The 23601-nt window shown below is 43.1% G+C and overlaps 1 long non-coding RNA gene across 2 annotated transcripts; it reads right to left on the minus strand.

Annotated features, from left to right (window-relative positions):
• Positions 1-831: 831 nt before the first annotated feature.
• LOC311520053 lies at positions 832-23600 on the minus strand. 2 transcript variants are annotated; one of them, XR_014711461.1, is made up of 3 exons: positions 23096-23600; positions 12834-12931; positions 832-3727 (listed from the first exon to the last, which is right to left on the minus strand). It is a non-coding gene; the product is annotated as an uncharacterized lncRNA (long non-coding RNA). The 2 variants fall into 2 exon arrangements; XR_014711462.1 differs by having other exon boundaries at positions 23228-23596.
• Position 23601: the final 1 nt, after the last annotated feature.

Here is a 23601-nt window from a genome sequence, read left to right on the forward strand (position 1 = left end):
CTCACCTCCAGTTCCTCCTGCACGCCATGGAACAGCTGGTCTGCGGCGAACGGGAGGAAGGTGATGGAAGGGAGGGGGAGACGCTGATTGCCGGTGTTGCTGGCGGGCAGAAAGTGCTGAGGGGAGAGGGAGGTGCTGATAGGGGGACTGTGGGTGGGAAGCACCCACAGAGTCAGTACCTATGGTCTCTGAGAAGACATGAGACTGAAGAAGCCATGTTGTAAGGAGCCACAATAAAACTGGAGCCTGTTAATTAATCTTGTGTCAGAGTGAGATCTTATATGGCAGATGATCCAGACACAAAGCATAAAACAAAGACAAGGCCTGGGTCAGAAAGACATTTATTCCTCAGTTGAGGAATTATATTGATTTAGAATAAAAAAGTTGACTGGAAACCTTCAAAACCAGTATCTACTACCTGGATCTAAGGTTACTTGAGCCACTACCTGAGGGGGTATAGCAAAAGACATGAGGCCAGATCATTGAGTTCAGCCAATCAGCGTTTTAGGCTAACCTTCTGCCCCACTATTCTAGGACTGGCTGTTGGCCAAACCGGCCTCTAAAATACCTTAGAGTAGCCTGAGACACAACATGTCAAACTGTTTAATTATGACACAAACAGGACACACTGATCTAGGAACAAAGGTAAGAAGTTTCAATCAGTAGCAGATTTTCAAAATAAATTAAGTAAAAATAACAATTTCAGCTATTATGATATACCATGAAATAATGTAATACAAAATAAAAAAACATAAAATTCAAAATTACGTTTAAAAATTTTTCAAACAAATTTTTTTCAAAAAATATTTCAAGACATTTTCTCATGGAAATTCCTGTTGAAACCAACACAATTTCATTAAAATTTTCAGTTTTTTCAAAACTGCTTTTTCGGATGAAAACTGTTTTAACAAAAAATGTCCAACCAGCTCTAGTGTCTAATGTGGCAGATATGTGAAATTGTGTGGTATATGCTACATAGGATCCATCTCTAGCTCTGAACTGAGGTATATGTCAGCTGCCCAGTGATTGTACTGGTTGAAGGAGAAGGGGCTAAAGATGAACATCACATCACATCCCCATTGGGTATGTCTACACAGCAAAGAAAAACCCACAGTTGGGCCATGCCAGCCAACTCAGGATCACGGGGCTCGGGTTGCAGGGCTGTTTCATTGCTGTGTAGACTTCTAGGCTTGGGCTGGAGCCCAGTCTCTAGGATCCTGTGGGGCAGGATGGTCCCAGAGGTCAGGCTCCAGCCCAAGTCTGGACGTCTATACAGCAATGAAACAGCTCCTTAGCCCAAGCCAGCTGTATGGGCCAACTGAGGGAAGAGGGGAAAGGGAATGAGGGTTCTTCACTGTGTACACATACCCATAGTGACCAGTACGCTAACTTGAAAGGCAGAATTAGCTATCACTTGTGTTTTGGGTGGATTGTAAAATTCCATTTGGTTATTTTTTTCTTCTTTTATAAAGTTTGAAGAGCCAGCTTCCTTTCTTCTCTTTTAGATGTGGAATGATCGATAAATAACCCGAAATACAGTCATTCTCAGTGTCTTTTTAGTTGTGAGTTGCATGTTTGAGAGAGCGGTAGATGGGAGAACATGCACTGAGCACAAAAGAGTTGAAAACAGCCTTTCCTCACCCACAAGTGTTAGAGGGAAAGAAAGAAAAGGATGCATTGAACACCATCTCAGAATGCACTAGGGGCCTGGCTTTGCTTCTCATTGGTGTAAATCAGGAGTAATCCTATTGCAGTAGGAGAATTACACTGGTGTAAGAGATCAGAATCAGGCTAGGTTTTGCTCCACAATGCAAGGCTGATATAGTGGATGAGGTGGGGGAGGGGTGGTTGGGATCTTCACGTAAGTGAATTGCTTATGGAATTGATTGATTTATGTTTCAAGACATTAGTGTTTCCTCACCTCTCTGCATATCATTAATGGGAAAATCTGCCCTCTCCTGTGATTGCTGAGGACCCTGGAAGCAACATAATTGAAAACTAATCCTGTTCCCATTGAAGTCAGTTGGAATCTTGCCTCTAGCTCCAAAGGCAGTCTCATAGTGCTGTTCCTCACATCCAGCCCACAAAGGAGTCCACACCTGTGCATGCTACAAAACACAGCTCAACAGTTCGGGGGAGGGGTGGGGGAAGGTTGGGGACAGGTTGGAGTCAGGTCCAAAAGATATGCCAGTAAACAAGTCCACCAATCTCAGCCGCTCTCCAGGTTGGTGGAAGGGTCCTACCCAGCTCAGAGCATAGCCAGGTCACCTAAACTGTGTATTGAGAAAAAGATTTGACCCCACAGACTGTTTTCCCCCTTAATGACTTTTAACAGAAACTTCCTCAGCCTTCTTTGTTTTGTGAAATTTTTTAACCCAACCTCCAGCAGCCCTTGATTCTCACAAGATTTTTTCCCCATTTTGTGCATCTCTTTTGAAAACAGGTAATTTGTCTAGAAGAATCAATCTTTAGTTTGCCAACAGTAACCAGTGTGCATTATGTGTCTTATTAATGAGAGCTAGACAATATAACTGAACAATTCCATTTTAAAAAAGACATCTTTCTGCAGCTCTTCTGATGAAAGTGAAAACAGACAGTGATTTTAAAGTGACTTCCTTTAATCAGACCACACCTCATTAATCGAGGTTACATCGCTATTTGCAATAGGTTTTTTTTTAATAAGATCATTTTTAAATAGATTTTAATGAGCTTCAGCTCATTTTTGTTTACTCTTTTCCCCTTCTGCTCTTTATTTGATTTGGAACAAAGAACTTGAATCATCATATCAAGCTGAAACTCTCTAATAGGAGGAATTGTTTCACTGTAGCACTCTGATATAAGTGAAATTCTGCCTATTTAATTTTAAAAGCATGTCTTTCTAGACATGCATACATTTACATATAAGGCTCACTGGTGGCAGATGCATAGCCAATATTTCATACCTGAAATCATGTAGGACAGTTCACTGCTGAAATGTGTTTCTTGGAGTCATGGGGCATAAAGGACATATAGGAAGCCTCCAAGATTTCCTTTCTGGAAAACAAGAGTTAGTTTTGGCTCTGACGGTGAAGCACCCAGGTAAACTCCTCAAGCACTATAACAACCTTAACATGGAGTCACAGACAGTCCCCTTGAGTACTATGATCTATCTTGCTACCCAGATAAGCTTTGTGATAAATGGTCCCTTACCTGAATACTGCTGTGATCTTTGGTGTAACTCCCAGCCACTTACCCCAGCTCAGTTGTACCTTACATCTCACACCAAAGACAATGCTTGTAGCCAATCTTCTAATGAACTATATACAGATTCAGAAATTAGGAAAAGGAAATGAGAATTATTTACCAGGTTAAAGCAGGGAAACATTTATATACACACAAATGAGTTCCAATCTACAGTTTCAAAATATAATAGAAGTTTCTGTGATAAGCAAGCTCTATATGTCCTTTAGGACTAACCCAGGCCAAAATACTGGGGATCTTTTGCTTATACTTAGTAATCCTTGCCCCTCAATGTCCAAGCAGCATAAAAATTCCTCTTTGTTAAGGCTTTTTATTCCTTCCCCCATTCTCCTTTGAGTTGCAAATTCAGATGTTGAGAGGAATTCTTTTGCACATATCCTCTTCATGAGGGTGGAAGAGAGGAATCAAAGTCTTTTGTCCCCTGATGTTCCACAATAGTTCATCGAATGCTGATGGGCCTCCTTTGTAGGCCAGGAGATAACAGTTCCTGTTGGAAATGAATATTTCACATTTACTAATGCTTCTCTGCTGTCTGGTGATACACAGTTACAGAGCAAACACTTAAATGTTACCTTATAACATGGGATACAGATATTGTAAGTGAAATTGATGCATGCAACAACTTATGAGCATTTCATAAACACTAAACACATTCTTATAATTCTAATACCTACTTTAACAAACAGGTTGGTTTCAGCTATGTATTTGTCAGTGTTCAGTTTAGACCTAGAGGCTTTGGCTTGAGCTGGCACCTGGTCTGCCAGAATCACAAGCAGAACAAATCTTCATAGCTGACCAAAGCCCTCTATTCAGTAATATGTAGAGGGGTGATCATCAGCAGAAACATCTCTCTAGCATAAATTGCTGGATCTCAACCACAGGACTGGAAAACCACTTCTCTTTTCCATTCTTGAAAATTCTTATGTTCTCCATATGTTGGCCAGCCTTTAAAGAAGGTCTAATTTTGGTTGTTGGGTTTAGTGTGTGGATGCTGGATGAGGTCGGTGGCCTGTGATTACAGGAGGTCAGACTAGATGATCTGGAAGTCCCTTCTGGCCTTAAACTCTATGACTCTAAGAAATGGCAAACTGGTGACATAGCCCCTACAAGGAACTCCCCACCCTCCCCCACATTGCCCTCCCCCTGAGACACTAGGAACATTTTACATTTTAAAAAAACATTAGTATGCTTAGTGGCCTCTGCTCCTTCCTCATTGGCTGCAAAAGTTGTCTGAGAACCAAGGATTCACATTCCTGGAGTGTTGAAAAATATCAAAATTGTGTCCATCTACAGTAAAGGTCTGTTATAGAGGTGAAGAGAGGGGATTTCTCAGCTTCTCCAAAGGAGAAAATATTATAAATAAAATGCTACTCTTGTCTCTGAATCGGCAGGACCTTTGCCATTCCACCAAGAGGGAAGGAGCAGCACCCAGAGATTGCAGAGGCAGATGGAGAAGGACCCTGGAGGAGATGCTCATTGGCATACACAAGAGGTCTCAGGAGCACTTTTGAGTTCCTCAGGGCATGGAAGGATTGGATCTTCCACAGGAATAGACAATGATGAACCAGTTTGTGGAGCAAGAGGGACCCCATAGCATTCCCTAATGGAGAAGCTGATAGAACTGGTGGCTGAATGAGTTCAGGGTCTGCCTGCTGCCATGGGCACTTGGCCACTGCACCTGTCCATGAACTTCCACCTTCTCCTCCTCCAGCTGCCACTCAGGGTGTTGCTGAGGTGGAGGACCCAACCTCCCCAAGTGACTGGGAGGAGCCTGCAAGACTTCCTGGATGACACCCTCCACTCGCACCTAAACCCCTCTGGGACTTCCCCTGAGTGTCCAGGACTGGAACAATGAGCCTGCAGGAGTCCCTGAACCCTCCCAAGTGCCCCCACTCTGGGCAGGAGACATCCCTTTTTGTCCCCAAGACCAGTTTTCCCCTGTGGTTCCACACTCGTCAAGGGGAGGGTAAGGAGATGGGTGCAGAGACTTTAACATTTAGCCCACTGTTCATGGATTCAGTCCCATTATGTTTTGTTGGTTTCCATCTTTTTAAAAAATATTTTACTTACCTGTCTAATATAGTACTTTCAATAACTGTTAAAGAAGAGTCCTTGACTTGTGTGAGGACCCTCCTCCCTAAGTCTGATGAACATAAGATGTTTTCACCTTTGGGATTGGGTGCCTCATTCACAGCACATGAACTGGAATGGTGTAATTGTCCGGTGCCATCATACTGCAAACACTTTTCAATCTATCCTACACCCAGAATCTCCCCACTCCCAGTTGAAGACATATCCACATTCCCAAGGACACAAAGGTGGGATGGGGAAAGTGCAGGTAGGGTTAAGTACTAAGAGAAAGCACTGCTAGTTGTAAATCCAGCAGAATTCACAAAGGGGAGAAAAACGTCTTTACGGCTTGGTTCACAATACAGGCATGCTCACTACCCAGTGATTAAATGGCCCCTCCTCCCCACCTCAAACCTTGACCAGTTTCAACCTTAATAGCAATTAGTGCTCTACACCAGTGTCAAAGTGCAGTTAGTGTTGCTGACAATGAATGGTTAGAAAAAAAGGGTACCCCCCTAAAGCAAATGTTGGTAAGTTTGGTAAGGGAGACTGAGTGCTCCTGATAATAAAGGGTTGTAAACAACTGTGAACAGTTAAGATAAAAGCATTGCATAATGATTGTTTTACATTTACTCAATTGCCACCCTTCACAGCACAAACCCAACCCTAAGGTGTTAACCAATGGAGGTGCCTTGTTAGAATTGTCTGTAATGTGTGAATTGTCACAGGAACCAATGGATAAGAATCTGTAGCTACAGGAGAACATAACCTTCACAAAGGTATGGAGCCTCACAAGTATGTGCCAAGGCTCCTTCCTGTGCTTTTCCAACAGCTGCACAGGGTGGGAAGGCATCCTAAGCACAGGCAGGTGTCATCCTCAGTCTCCCTGCTGTGTACATATTTCCCTGATTTCCCTTGCCCATTGGGCCAGTGTGCCAGGGTGGGATCTGGCTGTCTGCATGTGGGTGGGATCCGACTGCCTATACAGTTGATAAATCAGATTTGTCCTCAGACCATTCAGGATGGAAGCGCTCCATTTCACCCTCACAAACGTTATGGAGTTTGAAACAGACAACGATTGTACAAAGAGCATTTGCCATATTTGCATCCAGATGAGAGCGGGCACTGCCAATGAGATTTCCGCCTACCAAATGTGTGCTCCATGACCATTAAGTCACTGAGTTTGGCTATGTCTACACTATGCACCTTTTAGCGACACAGCTGTGCCTCTACAGCCTTGGCGCTAAAAGAAGCGCAGTGTAACCGCTGTTTGTCAGCAGGCGAGAGCTCTCCAGCCAAAAAAAACCTTACACCCGCAATGACCTCTCCTGCCGACAAAGTGCTTTTTGTTGGCAAAACTTTTGTCGTTCGGGATGTGTGTGTTTTTTTCACACCACTGAATGATAAAAGTTTTGTCATTCAGGTTCCAGTGTAGACAAAGCCTCAATAACTGAATTCTCTTTCTCCAGGGTCACTGATGATGGGGTACGGTTTCATGTGCCAAGTTAGGAATGGGTAAGCAAGGGTCTCCCAAAATAAGGGCTGGCACAGACACACTGTGTCGTTTCTGGGAAATAAAGTCCATTCTTCCCCCTTTAAGTATAACCCTGATCTCCTCAGCACACTGGTGTGATGGACGTTATCAGAGCTTCCCACACTGGTATAAATGAATTTGCATCTGAAGTCCACTAAGCCTTGCAGAATGACAGAATGAGTGAATTTCACATACCCGCTCGCCCCTTTTGGTGGGCAAAGTATTGGGATGTGGATGCCATCAATGGCCACTTCACAGTTCAGAAACCCCATCCTCTGAAATCCAGATATTATTTCTGGAACTTTCCTTATGGCAATTACCCATGGGTAGATCACAGTGTTAATTGCCTCACAAAACCTGCACAATCACAACCCCAACAGTAGACGTTTCAACCCCAAATTGGTTTGCAACAGACCAATAGCTGTTGAATGTTGCCAGCTTCCACAGGGTAATAGCCAGCTGCTCCTGCCCTGAATTGAGTGTTCTGGTGCTGGAGGTTTGGTGCAAGATCCTCACCCAGCTCCATGAACGTCTGTTTTCTTATTCATAAGTTCTGAAGCCACTGCTAGTCACCTCTATTTTCCAAAACAATATGATCCCACCACGTCGTGCTGGTCCTCCTGTACCAGAAGTGATGGTCCATCCCTGGGCACACTGTAGAAATACCAACGTCCATCATATCTGTACCATGGGAGCTGAATGGTTTGTCTATGATCCTGCAAATGTCAGCCTTCTTTGAGGTGCCAGAAAGTTTGGCTCAAATTCCATCCAGCATCTCACCAATCACCTCCTCCACTGCATAAACATTTGTCCCATGTTAAGGACAATGTGGAGAACCACATCATCATCCCATTGTTCCATGTCTTCCATTCAATTTGGCAGGGGGAGATGTGGTCAGGAACCACCATCTGCAAATGTATGAAGATGGGACAGTACGAACAACACACAGCAAAGAAGCTCCTAGAGGGTCTCCCTGGGATACTGCCCCTGAAACACTGCCCCACTAACATTGCATAACAGAGGCAGTGTGGACGCAGGTATACGAGTGTACATAACATTATACCTGTGCCCAGCAGCGTATGTGAACACTGGATGTGGGTATAGGGAACATGTGCAAGCATGTACTTAATATTTCAAAATTCCCTTCAAAAGGGAATGGAACTGTGGTTACAGGGCTGTCTGCATGAATGGCTGTCGTAGAGTCATGGACCTTGGAAGACCTCAGATCATCAGATGCATGGCTCTTGGAAGCTGAGCCAGGCAGGCAAAGTGGCAGGAAATTAGACAGGTTTCTGATAGAAACCTGATAGTTTCAAAACCTGGGGTCCATCGGAATGTTGGCAAAATTGGGCCGTCTCAGTGAAACATTCCAAACTGGGAAATTGGTTCATCAGAATTTTTCCTGTCAGCTCTACCTAGTAACCTCTGAATATGTCCCCTCTAGCACCCCTGCAGGCCTAGTCACAATTTACCCCTCAAACTCTAAGCAACCTGATAGTTTTCATTTTCACACAAGTCAACCAGACTGCATAGGAGAAGTAAATAGTTTAATTATTAGCTGTATTCTCTAGTAAATAGATAAAAGATTTGCTTTTCATTCTTTGTAACATGTCAAATAGGGAAATAAATGCTTTGCTCCTGTAGCTTTAGGGAAATTTGGGAAATCTGAAACAAGTCCAAACAGCTTCTCTCTGTTGAATTTATACAACAGCAGCTCTGAGCTCATAAAAGTATATCACTGTGGAACTTACAAATATGGCTTCATATTTATTACTCTTGAAAAGATAATTTGCAGTTATAAATAATTTACACTCATCTTTTCGGGGTATCCAAAACATGGGTTATATAATCCCTTTGGATTTTCCTGAGTATCTATAACATGGGTTTCATAGTCCCTTTGCTCTGTGTGTGGAAATCCCAGTGATATCAATGAGATCTAATGTGCATGCAACAAGGAGAGCATATAGTCCATGCATATTGCTCTCATTAGTTATATTTAATTACATCCCAGATATAGCACCCTTTTTATGTTTAGTAGTACCTTACTGCATGAGTAATTCAATGTATTTCATAGAATCATAGGACTGGAAGGGACCTCAAAAGGTCACCTAGTTCAGTCCCCTGCACTCACACTCGCCAACAGAAATTCCGAGCCTCAGAGCCAACGCTGTCCCTAAAAGGGGGCAGGGCACGGGGCAGAAGTGACAAATCCGTCACTTCCGGGACTGCCCACGCTGGCCGTGGGGCCCCCCAAAGCGTGGGACTTGGAGCGGTCTTGAGCGCCCAGGCGCCCTGCAGCCTGCCTGGGTGATTTAAAAGGGCCCGGGCTTCCGGCCGCTACTGCGGCAGCTCCTGGGCCTTTTTACATTTCCCAGGCCTCTGGGCAATAATGCCTCGCTCCTCCCTTCCCCCCGTCCCCGTTGGCAGGCCTGCCTGCACTCATGGCAGGCCTAAGTATTAGACCATCCCTGACAGGTGTTTGTCTAACCTGCTCTTAAAAATCTTCAATGATGGAGATTCCACAACCTCCCTAGGCAATTTATTCCAGTGCTTAACCATCCTGACAGTTAGGAAGTTTTTCCTAATGTCCAACCTAAACCTCCCTTACTGCAATTTAAGCCCACTGCTTCCTGTCCTATCCTCAGAGGTTAAGAAGAACAATTTTTCTCCCTCCTTGTAACAACCTTTTATGTAGTTGAAAACTATTATCATGTCCCCTCTCAGTCTTCTCGTCTCCAGACTAAACAAAGCCATTTTTTTCAATCTTCCCTCATAGGTCATGTTTTCTAGACCTTTAATAATTTTTGTTGCTCTTCTCTGGACTTTCTACAATTTGTCCACATCTTTCCTGAAATGTGGCTCCCAGAACTGGACACAATACTCCAGTTGAGGCCTAATCAATGTGGAGTAGAGTGGAAGACTTACTTCTTGTGTCTTGCTTATATCCCTGTTAAAACAGCCCAGAATGATGTTCATTTTTTTTGCAACAGTGTTCTATAGTTGACTCATATTTAGCTCGTGGTTCACTATGACCCCCAGATCCCTTTCCACAGTACTCCTTCCTAGGTAGTCATTTCCTATTTTGAATGTGTGTAACTGATTGTTCCTTCCTAAGTGGAGTACTTTGCATTTGTCCTCATTGAATTTCATTCTATTTACTTCAGACCATTTCTCCAGTTTGTCCAGATCATTTTGAAATATAATACTATCCTCCAAAGCACTTGCAACCTCTCCCAGCTTGGTATCATCCACAAACTTTATAAGTGTACTCTTTATGCCATTATCTAAATCATTAATGAAGATATTGAACAGAACCGGACCCAGAACTGATCCCTGTGGGACCTCATTCGTTATGCCCTTCCAGCATGACTGTGAACCAGTAAGATTACTCATAGAATGAAGTACTATTCAACATGAATGGCAAAATCAGGCCATTAAGGATTAGAGGACGCTACAACAAAAGTGTTTTTTAAAAAGCAACAGTGCATTTCAAGAAGTGAAGCTATACTGGATATCCACACTTCTTGATTAGGCGAAAATATATGGCCTCAAATATCATGTGCCTAATAATGCATACAAAGCATGTGCGTGTGCACAGCATTGGCTTGGAGGTGGTGTGGAACCACATTGTCCCAAGAGAAGCACTCTCACAATGTTTTCCAGAGTTGTTCAGTGCATGGGAGAACACCCAAATTGATGCACCTCTTTGAGCGATTCAACAAACTTACTCCCACTTCTACTGGCAGGGATGGAGGCTCTGACTACTCTGTCCCCTTTGATGTATCTGTGATGATCAGATACCCCAGCTGGAAAACAGAAAGTTTAAACCCCCAAAATGAGCAGTTAAACCAACTAATTGCATACTGTATTATAGTGCTATAAAAGTGTATCTGGTAAAGTCTTTTATAAAAGCTTGTAATGTTCTGAACTTGATGGTCAATGAGAGATATATACAGACTGGTTGTGAATCTATTTAATTTTTGTTTAAATAGAAAACTGTGCTCTTCATCTGTTCTATAACTTCAACTGCACCTCAAAACAAAGGTTAGCACTCAAGTAGCCAGGGGGGCACACAACACTGGCTTCAAATAACTATCTATTGTCCAGCCCAGGAAAAGACAATGATGGATCATTAGAATTAATGGGAAGACATTGAGACACCCCCAGCTATCAAGAGGGAATTTCCCCATGCACAAAGAAAAAGCCTTTTAAATGTAGGCTTGGGAGTGAGGTTTTTTATCCAGAATTTGAGGGACAGTCTGGTGTCAGGAGGCTGCCCGTGATCACTGGATCCTTCCCACAGGTAGAGGGTATGCTGAGAAACTGTCTTAAGGCATTACGTGACTTGCATTAGTGAATGCATTTTGTCTAATATGAACGAGTAAAACCTGAGGTTGCACTTCTATCTTTCTTTTCCGTGTAACTTGTAGCTGTTTGCTTTCCCACAGTATTTCTTCTTTGAATCTGTGCTTTATCTATTAAATGAACTATTTTTTTATTTTCAACCCAAGCAGGTCTCTGGTGTGCAAACTGTGTGGAGTATGTGCACTAAAGTAAGTTGGCATCTGAGGGGCTGGTGTACCCCTTCAGGGGTGGTGAACCAGAGGGAAACAGTCTGAGGCTTTGTCTACAGAGCACTTTCATCAGTAAAACTTTTGTCATTTGGAAGTGTGAAAAAAACACCCCCCACCCCGAATGACAACGGTTTTCCTGATGAAAAGAGCAGGTGTGAACTTTTCATTGGGGGTGGATTTATTTTGTTGGCGGGAAAGAGCGCTTTCTCCCACTGGCAATGAGTGGCTACACTGTGCACCTCTTAGAGGCACAACTGTTGCGGCACAGATGTGTCGCTAAATTGTGGGGAGTGTAGACATAGCCTGAATGTCTGGTAGTTCAGAACTTGAGGAGGACGGATTTGGGGAGATTCAGGACTGGTAGGGCTGTTGGTGTCATCCAGCAAGAAGTAACTAGTCTGGTAAGAGCCAGGGTGAGACCTTGTGCTTGAGGGAAGGCTGCTGGTGCCATGGAACTGAACCATAGTTGCACAGCACAGAGTTACAGGGCAGGCAATGAGTGGCCCTCAGAGTGTCACAGTACCAATCACACCAGGAGGATTAATTAGGGAGCAGTTCTTGCACCCCCCTGACTGCAGTGCATTCTGGCCAATACATGAGCTGTACTAGGAGAGGTTTCTTACTCCTTGTCCCCACACTCCCTCACACACTGCTTGCCCATGTAAGGCTAGGCAGAATGTACCCGATACCAATTTATGAGGTGCTGGAAGAATCAAGGGTATGTTTATTGCTTTGTGCAGGTCTCCACTTGTGTGGCCATAATCGTCTATCAATTACACAGTACAAATCGAACTTAAAATGTGTGTGTTACCTTAATAAGAAAACCAGTCATTTGACAATTTCAATTAGAATATGCAAATTGCTTCTCACCTGCCATTACTAAGTTATTCACAGATCATTCATGATGGGAATGTGATTCTATAAAAAGGGGTGAGGATAATAGAAAAGTGGATTAAAAAGTGAAAACTAGTAACTCACACATATTCTCCACCTCGGGAGGGTGGGGGCGGAGAATAAATGCAAAACATCACTCTCACCCACAATAATGCATAATATAAATTTCAAATGTAAGCATTTAAGATATTTAAATCCAAACAAAACCTTTTTTCTATGATGGTTTGTGGCAGGACATTTCCAACTTTCAGGTGCTGGATTAACTGATCCTGCTATGAAATTCGACTGGATTGGAGTGATCAGTGGGTGCTTTTAAAAAAACACAATAGTCGGTAGCTATGTAAATGAACCCAGGTGATAAAGATTCTATTTAAATAAAGCTGGAAGCCTATTGTCTTTGGCAGGTCCATGAGATAAAGGCTTAGAAACATGGATTTGCTAGAATTGGAAGGAGACCGCTAATAAATGATCAGCTCTATCCCCTTTCATCATCAGGATTTTTTTCATGATTCTAGACTCACCTCTAGATTCTACCTCTAAACTGTCTGCAGTAGGGCTCAAATCTGGAGACCATCATCACCTTCCTTGAGTAGCCAAGCTGGGCGGTAGGCAGATACACCTATGTAAGTGGAGCAATATAAGAATCACCAAAAGAGACTACTATAACCAATGGCTGAACTAGGCTCTGCACCTCTCTACATGTTTCCCCGATTGGTGGGTTAGGACAGGAAGATCTGCAAAGAAGCAGATCTTCTGGGTCTACCCCTCTCCAAGCGCTTCCCTGCCTGGCCCCACCTGCACTTCTCCCTCCCCCTACATAGTAGTGCTGCCATGCAGGCAGATTGTACTGTGCCAATTGTCACCCCATATCTAGCCCTTCCCCTTACACAACAATATCACATAAATTCCCCTGCAAAGGGGGCCCTCTGCATCCACAGAGGAGGAGGTTCTGTTTGGCCTAGTTCCTTGTCAAGCCATAGCTTGAAGTTTTGATTTGGGGAGTTGGATCCATTCCTCAGTCTATTTTACTAATTTTTTTTCTTTCTGTTAAATTAAATATTCCTTAGGTCAAGTGAAATCCATTATCTCTAGTCTTGTATTGCTATACATTCAATTTCTGATTGCAACCAGCCCAGCAGTTAGGGAAAATAACAGACAAGTCCCCAGATATTTATACTGAAATATTTGGGCTTCATTCTCCTTTAACTTATACCAGTGCAAATTGATTTCAGCTGAGTTACTGCTGGAGTTACAGAGTGCAAAACTGGTGCAAGCCAGGAGAGAATTTTTCTGTGAGAAAATGCTGGTAAGTGACCTGCATTTACATGTTCCAAAGAGATCCCTTTGGTAAGTATCTAGAAATTGTGCTAGGAGCTAGGTCTGTGTGGAATCTCAAAACTAACCTCTTTTCCATGTCTTCATATAAGTTCAATGTACCCTTACCGTTACCTAATTACCCATCCTCTCTGCACTTTCGTTGTGAGGATTTGTTGTTTTTTCCCAGGCCTTCACAACCTCACCTCACCTAACAGGCAATTTCTCATTTAGATTTTTCTCAGATCTCGTTCCTTATATTCCTGTATTAAACTGCTTCACCTCAGGTGGTCGCTTTTCATCTGCTAAATTTTGTTTGCCTTGTCTGCATTTCATTATGTAATTTCATTCTTCTATCCGACAGTTTGGTTAGTTGTTTATACTGTGTTTATATGTATATATTATTTCAAAGAGAATACAGACACTCACGTTGGAGCACGTGACTTGTCACAGGGCAGAGATAGTCTGTTAGTTAGGATTAGACCTCAGGATGCAAATTTGATTACACCAAAATGTTTCCCGAATTCATGTTCACTTCACTGAATTATCCATTTAGAAAAAGAGAGAGAGCCCCAAAGCCAAAATGTTTCATTTTAACATTTCAGAAGCCAAACACTGTGATTTTATAAATCTGAAATTGATTGAAACTGGTACTAGATCTGTCCCTTCACCTAAAGCCTGAGAGCTTCCTGAGTGAGTTCTGTGGCGCATTGCTCCAGCAGCAAAGGGAGGGGATAGGCCCCCATCCTGCCTCCAGTCATGTCAGGTGACCTGATGCTGGCAAGCTCAGCCTGTCTCATGGTCAATGCTGTGGCTATGTGTTCAAATCCATGTGACTTCTGACTGGTGTTCATGACTGACTGGGCTGGCTGGGCTCCTGCTGAGTGATAAAGCCAATTTTGGGATTAAACTTCTATTTTAAATAGTCAAGAGCACTATAAGAATCAGAAGAGACACCTCAGGATTTCCCAGTTTGAGCACTTGATCTGAGACCATATTGTTTGCATCAGAAGAAGCTGACTTTGACCTGAGATACAACTCTGTCCTTGAACAAAATCTGTTCCTCCATTCAGTCCTGACAGGCCTGTGGAATAATAGCATTCAGACTGTGATGCAACCTTATTTAAAAGATAACCAGTTGCAGATGAGACCTTGTTTGAGAAGTTGCATGCTGCTGCCTGTGATGAGGTAGAGAAACAGCAGAAATGAGGGAATGGAGCAGTGCAATGGCAAACTGCAGAAGACATTATATACACAGAGCCCATGAAACGATACCTCCTCCCACCCCACTCTCCTGCTGGTAATAGCTTATCTAAAGTAATCACTCTCCTTACAATGTGTATGATAATCAAGTTGGGCCATTTCCAGCACAAATCCAGGTTTTCTCACCCTCCGCCCCCCCCACACACAAACTCACTCTCCTGCTGGTAACAGTCCATCCAAAGTGACCACTCTCCCTACAATGTGCATGATAATCAAGGTGGGCCATTTCCAGCACAAATCCAGGTTTTCTCACCCACCCCCCCCACCACCCACACACACACACAAACTCACTCTCCTGCTGGTAATAGCTCATCCAAACTGACCACTCTCCTTAAAATGTGAATGATAATCAAGGTGGGCCGTTTCCAGCATAAATCCAAGTTTAACCAGAACGTCGGGGGAGGGGGGTAGGAAAAAACAAGGGGAAATAGGCCAGCTTGCATAATGACTCCCAGTCTCTATTTAAGCCTAAATTAATAGTATCCAATTTGCAAATGAATTCCAATTCAGCAGTTTCTCGTGTATCTCATTTATGTCATATCAATATTATTTTCATAAAGAATCAATATTTTCATAAAGAATATGGAATGACACATCACACAAGGTTTCATGGCTGAACAAAGCCATCACTTCATAGACTTCATTACTCCATGGAGCCTGTGTGAATGGGTTAGAATTCCATTTGGTTTAAACAAATGCACCTATTGCCTTCCAGTGTGATACATAGATTCATAGATTGAAGTGCCAGAAGGGACAATTGTGATCACCTAATTTGATCTTCTGTATAACACCTGCCATAGAATTTCCTCAAAATAATTTCTAGAGCACATCTTTTAGAAAAACTTCCAGTCTTGATTTGAAAATGGTCAGTGATTTTCCCACCATGACCCTTAGTAAATCGTTTCAGTGATTAATTAACCTCACTGATAAATTTACACTTTATTTCCAGTCTGAATTTGTCTAGCTTCAAATATAGGATTGTATATACTCTAGCTTCTAGTATAGGATTGTATATACTCCCCCAATTTTATGTCATCTGCAAACTATATAAGTGACGATTTTATGTTTTCCTTCAGATCATTACTATAAATGTTAATGAGAGTAGGGGAAGAACTGATCTCCGTGGGACCCCACGAGAAACACACCCATTTGATGATGTATGGAAGAGTGTCTTGAGGAACTTAAGGATGAGGTGTGTATTCCACACCTGGATGATATCCTTCTGTACAGTGGTATTTTTGAAGAGCATCTGAAGAATGTATGGAGAGTACTGCGACAGTTAGAGAGTCATATATTAATTGGAAATGGTGGTGTCTGCTGAAAGTTATAAAATGGATTCTGATGACCTCTTGGTGGTGCAGAGAAACTACCAAGAACCACAGCAGAACTTCATACTCCTGTATGACTTGTTGACTGTTCCAATGGAATCTGACACACACCACCATCAAAAGTGATCTCAGAAAAAGAAGGCAAAGGGCAAGGAAAGGGGTCTGGACAGATACCCTCCAAACAGCCAGTCACCTGGGCTGAGTAACATCAAAGTATTTTAAACCACCTGATTGATTGCCTGGTTATAGCCACCAATAATAATTCTGTCTCTGTCTTTCTCCTTCATGTAGATGCTTTCAATAAGGGACGAGATGCAGCCTTGTACCAATGTCAGTAAGGTAAACTAAGAGTCATTGGTTATAGGTCAAGAAAACAGACTGCAGCTCAGAAGAATTATCTCCTTCACTCAGGAAAGCTGGAGTTTCCAGCTTTTAAATGGTCCATAACTGACAAATTTTGTGGCTCTCTCTATTATGCAATTCTTTGTGGTTTACAGTGATAACAACCAGCTAAACCTATCTCTTCACCTCTGTCAGGTCAAATGTCACAGCAAACTGGTGGGTTGCAAAATTAGCTGACTAACTTCAAAGTTAGATATCATCCGCAGAAATCTAATGTGGAGAGATGCTTCATCCATCATGCCCCTTTATGTGGAAAAAATATATATGACAGAATTCACAGAAGAGAGAAGCAAGATGTTGTTAGTGCTGTCTTACAGTCCTTGGACGTGCCTTGCCATTTCTTTGTATCTTGGTTAGCAGCTATTACTGCCAGTGCTTTGGCAGTAGAACACTTCTCCCTGGGCATTAAATCCACTAAAGCCTATTCCATGAGAAGACCTTTTGGCAGCTCAGAAGGAAGAGCCAGTTATTACTAAAATTCTTCATTGTAAGTCCTTGGGGCACAAATTGAATAGCTGAGAAAAGACAGGAGGATGTGGTAAGATCGCTGCCTTGATGCATAAATGGTACGTGTTGCATTTGGATACACATGAAATATTTTTATCAGAAAACCAAGTTAAAAATGAACTGATATTACCTGAAAAAGACAAAAAGGCAGGTATGTCAAGAACTACATGAAGAGATGGGACATTTAGGGGCAGAGCAAGTAATCAGTCTTGCAAAGCATCAAACATTATGTCACTAGATTCTGTATATGCATCAAGTAAAAGAAACCTCACTTCTATCATTTTTATTGCATTCTAGATTTGCATTAATATAATCATTGTTCCCTGTATTCAGAATGTTGTAATATATGAGTTTACAATCTTATACCTCTCAAACTAAGGAATTCTCTAGGTTGAATTGATCACTAAACATATTTGCTGCCCACGGGCCCCTTTCTCCCCATTTCTTTAACGTTTCCACAGTCATAAAACAAGAAATCTGTGAGCTTGGATTGTCCTGAATTGCTTAAGGGTTTACTATATTACTGCAACCTGACAAATTCCAACTTTGTTATGTAACATAGTTTCAATGCAGCCCATACAAAGAAACCTTTTTAACGTTTTCACAATTATGTTACTTTCAGTTTTCTGCGTTTAGCTATCTTCCACCTCTGCATTTTAGAAGCAGATCAATCATGAGAAAAGGAGTACTGGGACAAAAGCAGAGGGAAGTTTTAAAATAACTCATTGTAAAATGAGTTCCACGCTGCTACTGCACAATGAATCCAACACCCTACGCATGGTATACTCAATGGAATAGTATGACATTAAAGAGTCATGCACTCCTATGGAGCCTTTTTTCAAGCAAGATCCTATGAGAGAGCATTCACACAACAAAGCTTCTCCCTTTGGAATGCCTGTAATACAGTAGTCATTCAGGATGTAGTGGAACAGTGGCAACATCAGGCAATGTCTTTTCCATATCCTCCTCTTAAAATCCATGAAGGAAGTATGATTGAATACCTACAATATTGCAAAGGTGATTCTGACATCCTTTTCCCATTCTAGTTTTGGGAATTCTAGTTTCCTTTTCCTAATTTATTATTACTTCATTGACAAAACTTAAATTTAGTAAATGTACAGTGATTGTAACACTCTTCTCTCTCAACCTAGTTTTCCCAGACTGAAAGAAATACTATCACTGTCTTGTCAAACAAACCTGATTTCATTTTTTGAGGAGCCCATTAAACAAAATGCATTTTAATACAGCCAAATGCAAAGTTATACATCTAGGAAGAATGACTGCATCCCATACAGAACATTTAGAATGCCTACATATACATATAGGAACATGTCTCCCCTATAGAATAGGAGACTGTATCCTGGAAAGTAGGTATTCTGAAAAGAATTTAGGGATTATAGTGGACAAGCAACTGAACGTGAGCAGCGGGGGTGACACTGTGGCTAAAAGGGCGAATGGGATCCTTGGATGCATATACCAGGGAGTAGTGAGAAGGAGTTAGGAGGTGATTTTACCTGTATATGGCATTAGTGAGAGCACTGGAATACTGCATCCAGTTCTGGTTTCCACAGATTGAAAGAATGTTGAAAACGGAAGAGGGCGAAGAAAAGAGCAACGAAAATTATGTGAGGGCTGGAAAAAATGCCTTGGAGTGAGACTTAAAGAGCTCAATCTGTTTAGCCTATCAAAAAGAAGATTGAGAGGTGACTTGATTGTAGTGTACAAGTACATTCATGGGAGAAAATATTGGGTATTAAAGTGCTCTTGAATCTAGCAGAGAGAAGCATAACAAGAACCAATGGCTGGAAGATGAAGCCAGACAAATTTAAGTTAGAAATTACACATTTAAAAAAAAAAAAAAAGTGAGCATGACTAGTCATTGGAGGAAGCTATCAAGGGAAATGATGAATTCTCCAGATGGCTTCACAAGGGCTGGATACCTTTAGGAACACATGCTTTAGTCAAACACAAATTATTGCGCCTAATGCAGAGGTAACTAGGTGAAATTTAACAGCCTGTGATATACAGGAGGTCAGACTAGATTATCGAATGGTCTCTTTTGGTTTTGAACTCTATGAATCTATGAAGGTTTTGAACTCTATGAATCTATGAATCTGAGCTACCTTCTTCTTACATATTTGCAAAATATGCTATAAACAGCAAGATAAACAATGTTGATAAGAAAAGAAAATAACTCCATATCAGGCTTCCAGGGTTACTATAAACAGTGAGAGGGAGATATAAACAAATCAACCAAGTAAAAGGACACTATCACTGTAATATTCTTTCCTTTGTTTCCCTACACATATTTATAGAATGTTATGTTCGTTTTTGTCTTAAAAGTCAGAAGTACAATTATGGCATCAATACTATGGATAAAGGAATTACTATACTTAAATGCTTTTATACATACAAAGACAGATACTGGATGCAGAGCTGTCTCTTGGGTAGGGCAAATTGGGGCGACCGCCCTGGGCCCCGTGCTTTGGGAGGGCCTGCGGACCTGTGTGAGTGGCCGGCACTCAAGACCCCGGGCGCGCGGGGTGGTAGCAGAGCCCCGAGCGCGTGGGGTGGTAGCAAAGCCCGGAGCATGTGGGGCGGCAGCCAGGACCCCAGGCACAGGGACCCCAACTGAGACCCCGAGGGGGGTCTGGCAGCCAGGAGCCCGAGGTACTGCAGCCCCCCCGTACCCCTAATTCCTGCACCTACGGAGGGGGCTGATTTGTCCCGGGCCCCGCACACCTCTACAGACAGCCCTGACTGGATGTTAAATACTACGGACTAACAGTACAACAAAAGCAAAGGAATTCAAAGTTAAACTATCTTGTCTTTTCTTAAAGAGTTGCATTTGCGTCATAGCAAACTTTGAAAAATGTTCTGCTTAGCAATGATGCTCTTTATAGACTGCAAATTATGTAATTTTCTTCTTCAGCTTTAGTATTATATAGTTATTTTATTAATTGATGTAGATGTACAAAAAGTATGTCTGGTCTATGCTCTATGCACACAAAAAGTTGCAAACAAAAATGTGCAAATAATTACAGACAACGCCCAAAAAATCATTCTCAACCCACCCAGCCCATCCATAATAACTCCCTCCATACACACACTCCCCTTAATCTATTTGAAATTATTAGTAACACATGCTTCTTGTTTCTTATCCCTCAACTGAAGTCATAATTATCTGCTTGTGATATTATAATTAGTTGCTATGACTATGATTTTGATGTCAGTACAGGACATCGGCTCTCTTCTTGCAGAAAAAAAAGGGGGGAAGGAAATATGCATATATATGTCAGGATCCCAACAAAGGCAGTCAGGACCAATGGTCAGAGTAGGGGCAAATCTGAGGCTGGGAGTCGTGGAGAAATTAGAATTGCCAATTTTTTAACTGCAGAAAACAGAACACCTTTGCCCCACCTCTGACCCGAGGCCACACTCACTCCACACACACACACACACGCACACATCCGTTGCTCTCTCTCCCCCACCCTCACTCACTCTCTCATTTTCACTAGGCTGGGGAAGGGGGTTGGCATGCAGGCTCCGGGTGGGGCCAGGGCCGAGGGGTTTGGAGTGCGGGAAGGGGCTCAGGGCTGGTACAGGGGGTTGGGGTGTGGGAGGGGTGGCGGGCTTTGGGAGGGAGTTTGGGTGCAGGAGGGGGCTCAGTGCTGGGGGAGGGGTGCAGGCTCTGAGAGAGAGTTTGGGTGCGGGGGGAGTGCGGATTCCCAGAAGTGGCAGGCATGTCTCTCCGGCTCCTAGGTGCAGGGGAGGCCAGGGGGCTCTGCAGGCTGCCCCCATCTGCAGGCGCCACTCCTGCAGCTCCCACTGGCCGTGGTTCCCGGCCATGGAAGCTGTGGAGCTGGAGCTCGGGGCAGCGCCTGTGCTGCAGGTGGGCAGTACACAGAGCCCCCCGGCCGCCCCTGCACGTAGGAGCTGGAGGGACATGCCGGCCGCTTCTGGAAGCCGCGTGGAGCCAGCCGCTGCAGCCACTTTTAGCAGCCCAGTCAGCTGTGCTCACAGGAGCTGCCAGGGTCCCTATTCAACCAGGTGTTCTGGTCGAAAATCATACACCTGGCAACCCTAGGAGGAGTTCATAGTCAGGTTCCAGACCATCATCAAAACCAAAGATCAGACTCTGAGTCAGTTTTCAGGGTCTGGGGCAGGAGGTGAAGTCATGAATCAAGCTGAGGTCAAAGTCAAGAGCCGGAATGGTCATAGCAGCTACAGGAGATCCACATTGTTGCCTAAATTCTTCCTGGAGTGCCCTTCGGGTGTTTATAGGACAGAGAGCCAATCAAGACCTATGAGGCTGCTGCCTATGTCAGACCCCTTAACTGGGATGTCCTATGCTCTGTGCCTACAGCATGTCATTAGCAGTGGAGTGCAAGCTAGTTACAGCAGCTGCTGGGTAAAAGCATGAAGATGCCAGCTACCTGGCAGCTCTGCATAGATCATGGGGCCTTGCATATATCTCCCAACCTCCATACAGAGAGCATCAGCAGCAGTAGGTGGAGCTTGCATGGAAAAAGTGGATTAAAAATGCCTCAGTGTCTGTATATGTTCACTGTGGACTGAGTCCTGAAATATTTATGCAAATAGCCCCACAGACATGGATGGGACTGCACAATTGTGTAAGGGGTGGCAGAATCAAGTCCTAAATCAGCATAGCAAAATGCCTTATTAACATTTGTTTTCAGAACAAGTTACTGACAATGTAAAGCAGCTAATTTTCAAAACAAAATACTGTACCAGAATGTTTGGATTTTTTCATCTAATCTGTAAAAGTAAAGCATGACCGATAAGCTTGGTTTTGGGAAAAAAGATGTCTATGTGGAAGCGAAAAACCATGAAAATAAAGGTTTATGCTGGAATTTCTTAAAAACCCTTCACTATGGAGCTGTTATTTGGTCCTCTGTAACATAGCTTGGGAAGTTGCTCCTGGTAAATCTATTATTGTAACTAGTGATTAATAAATTATCTTTCCAGGCAAAATATATTAGTAGAAACAGTGCAAATACAGACTTCCCCAATCTTGCTCTTCATTGCAGACTCCTGCTTTCATATTTTGGACCAGTTTGGTCACTGGTGTAAATTAGTATAGCTCCACAGACTGCAGTAATGCTCTGCTCATTGACCCCAACTGACTGACCCCAAATTATTTTTGTATTGCATGGGTCTGCTTTTCTCCTTTTGAAATCAGTGAAAGTCTGACCATTATTTCAGTGGGAGGAGGAGGATGCCCTGTGTTTGTGCTATTTCTAACACATTTTGCCTTGAAGAACCATGTATCACTTTTGGCAAATGCAGATCAATTTAGATAAATATTGAAAGAACTACTTAAAATGAATCCCAGCACAGCCTCCTTCTTTTTAGTACATTATGCTGTGAATTCAAGCAAACAAACATGAAATAAAACAAGTAATGCTGAAATGGTTGTTAAAAGGTAACACTATATACTGATTGGCCAAGTCTCTCTCATTAGTTTCCCTCATTAAAATTATTTTAGACAGGGTAGGAAATTCTTTGTGTTATTTTCAATACTTTAAAGTATATATTTAGATTATTTTTCCTATTAGTACTTTTATTCATCACATTTATTCATGCCTCAGCTACCTGTATTTTTAATCTTTGCAGTATAAGTGAAAAACTTTTAACAAAAGTGATTTTATTATACTAATTATACTAATTATTATTTACCTATTATATTATTATTATTGTTATTATTATATATCCCAATCACAACAGAGGCCCCATTGTGCTACAAACCCATAGGAAGAGATAGTCCCTGCTGCAAGCAGTTTTACAGTCTATGAAACCCAGCCCTGCACACGCTTTGGGGAGTAATTTTACACCTCAGTAGTTGCAATGCCCATGTTTTGCCACGATCAGGGCTTATGGCAATTGCAGGAGTCCACTCCGGAAAAGTGGTTTGGGGGATTTTGAGGGGTGGGGATCAGAGACTTAACTGGATCCGGACTCCAATTTCATGATTGGACTCTCTCTGTAAAATAGGTCAAGAGGGGGGTCAGATCAGCTGGAGCAGATTGAGTTTCTACTGCTAGGGCCACGGACCCTTTCCCGGAGACTTTACACCTTACTCCTTCCAGGGTCCAGTCCAGATCTCAGCGAAATCAGTGCCAGTCTTTCAATTAGCTTTCCCGGCGGTTGGATCCTGTGGCTTCCGGGCGCCGAACAGGCGTGGGGTGAAAGCGGGTTAGCGCCAGCCCCTGAGTCCCGTGCCTGGGCGCGGGGAGGAGCGCGCTGCTGTCCAGGTGTCACGCCCCAGGGCTGAGCCCGCCCCGATCTCTGCCTGTCCCCCACCGGGCTCGCCGCCCCTCGCGGTGGCTTTGCCGTCTGCCTAGGGCAGGGCGGCTAGTAGGGGCTGCCCGTCCCCTCCCGCCGTGCCAAGCCGCAGAGGCCGGCCCCGCCTCCCCTTCCCGCGGGCCTCGGAGTTGGCGCCCAGAGGCGGCGG

The sequence above is a fragment of the Lepidochelys olivacea genome, assembly GCF_965140295.1.
Source record: "Lepidochelys olivacea isolate rLepOli2 genome assembly, chromosome: 4".
Taxonomy (NCBI): domain Eukaryota; kingdom Metazoa; phylum Chordata; order Testudines; family Cheloniidae; genus Lepidochelys; species Lepidochelys olivacea.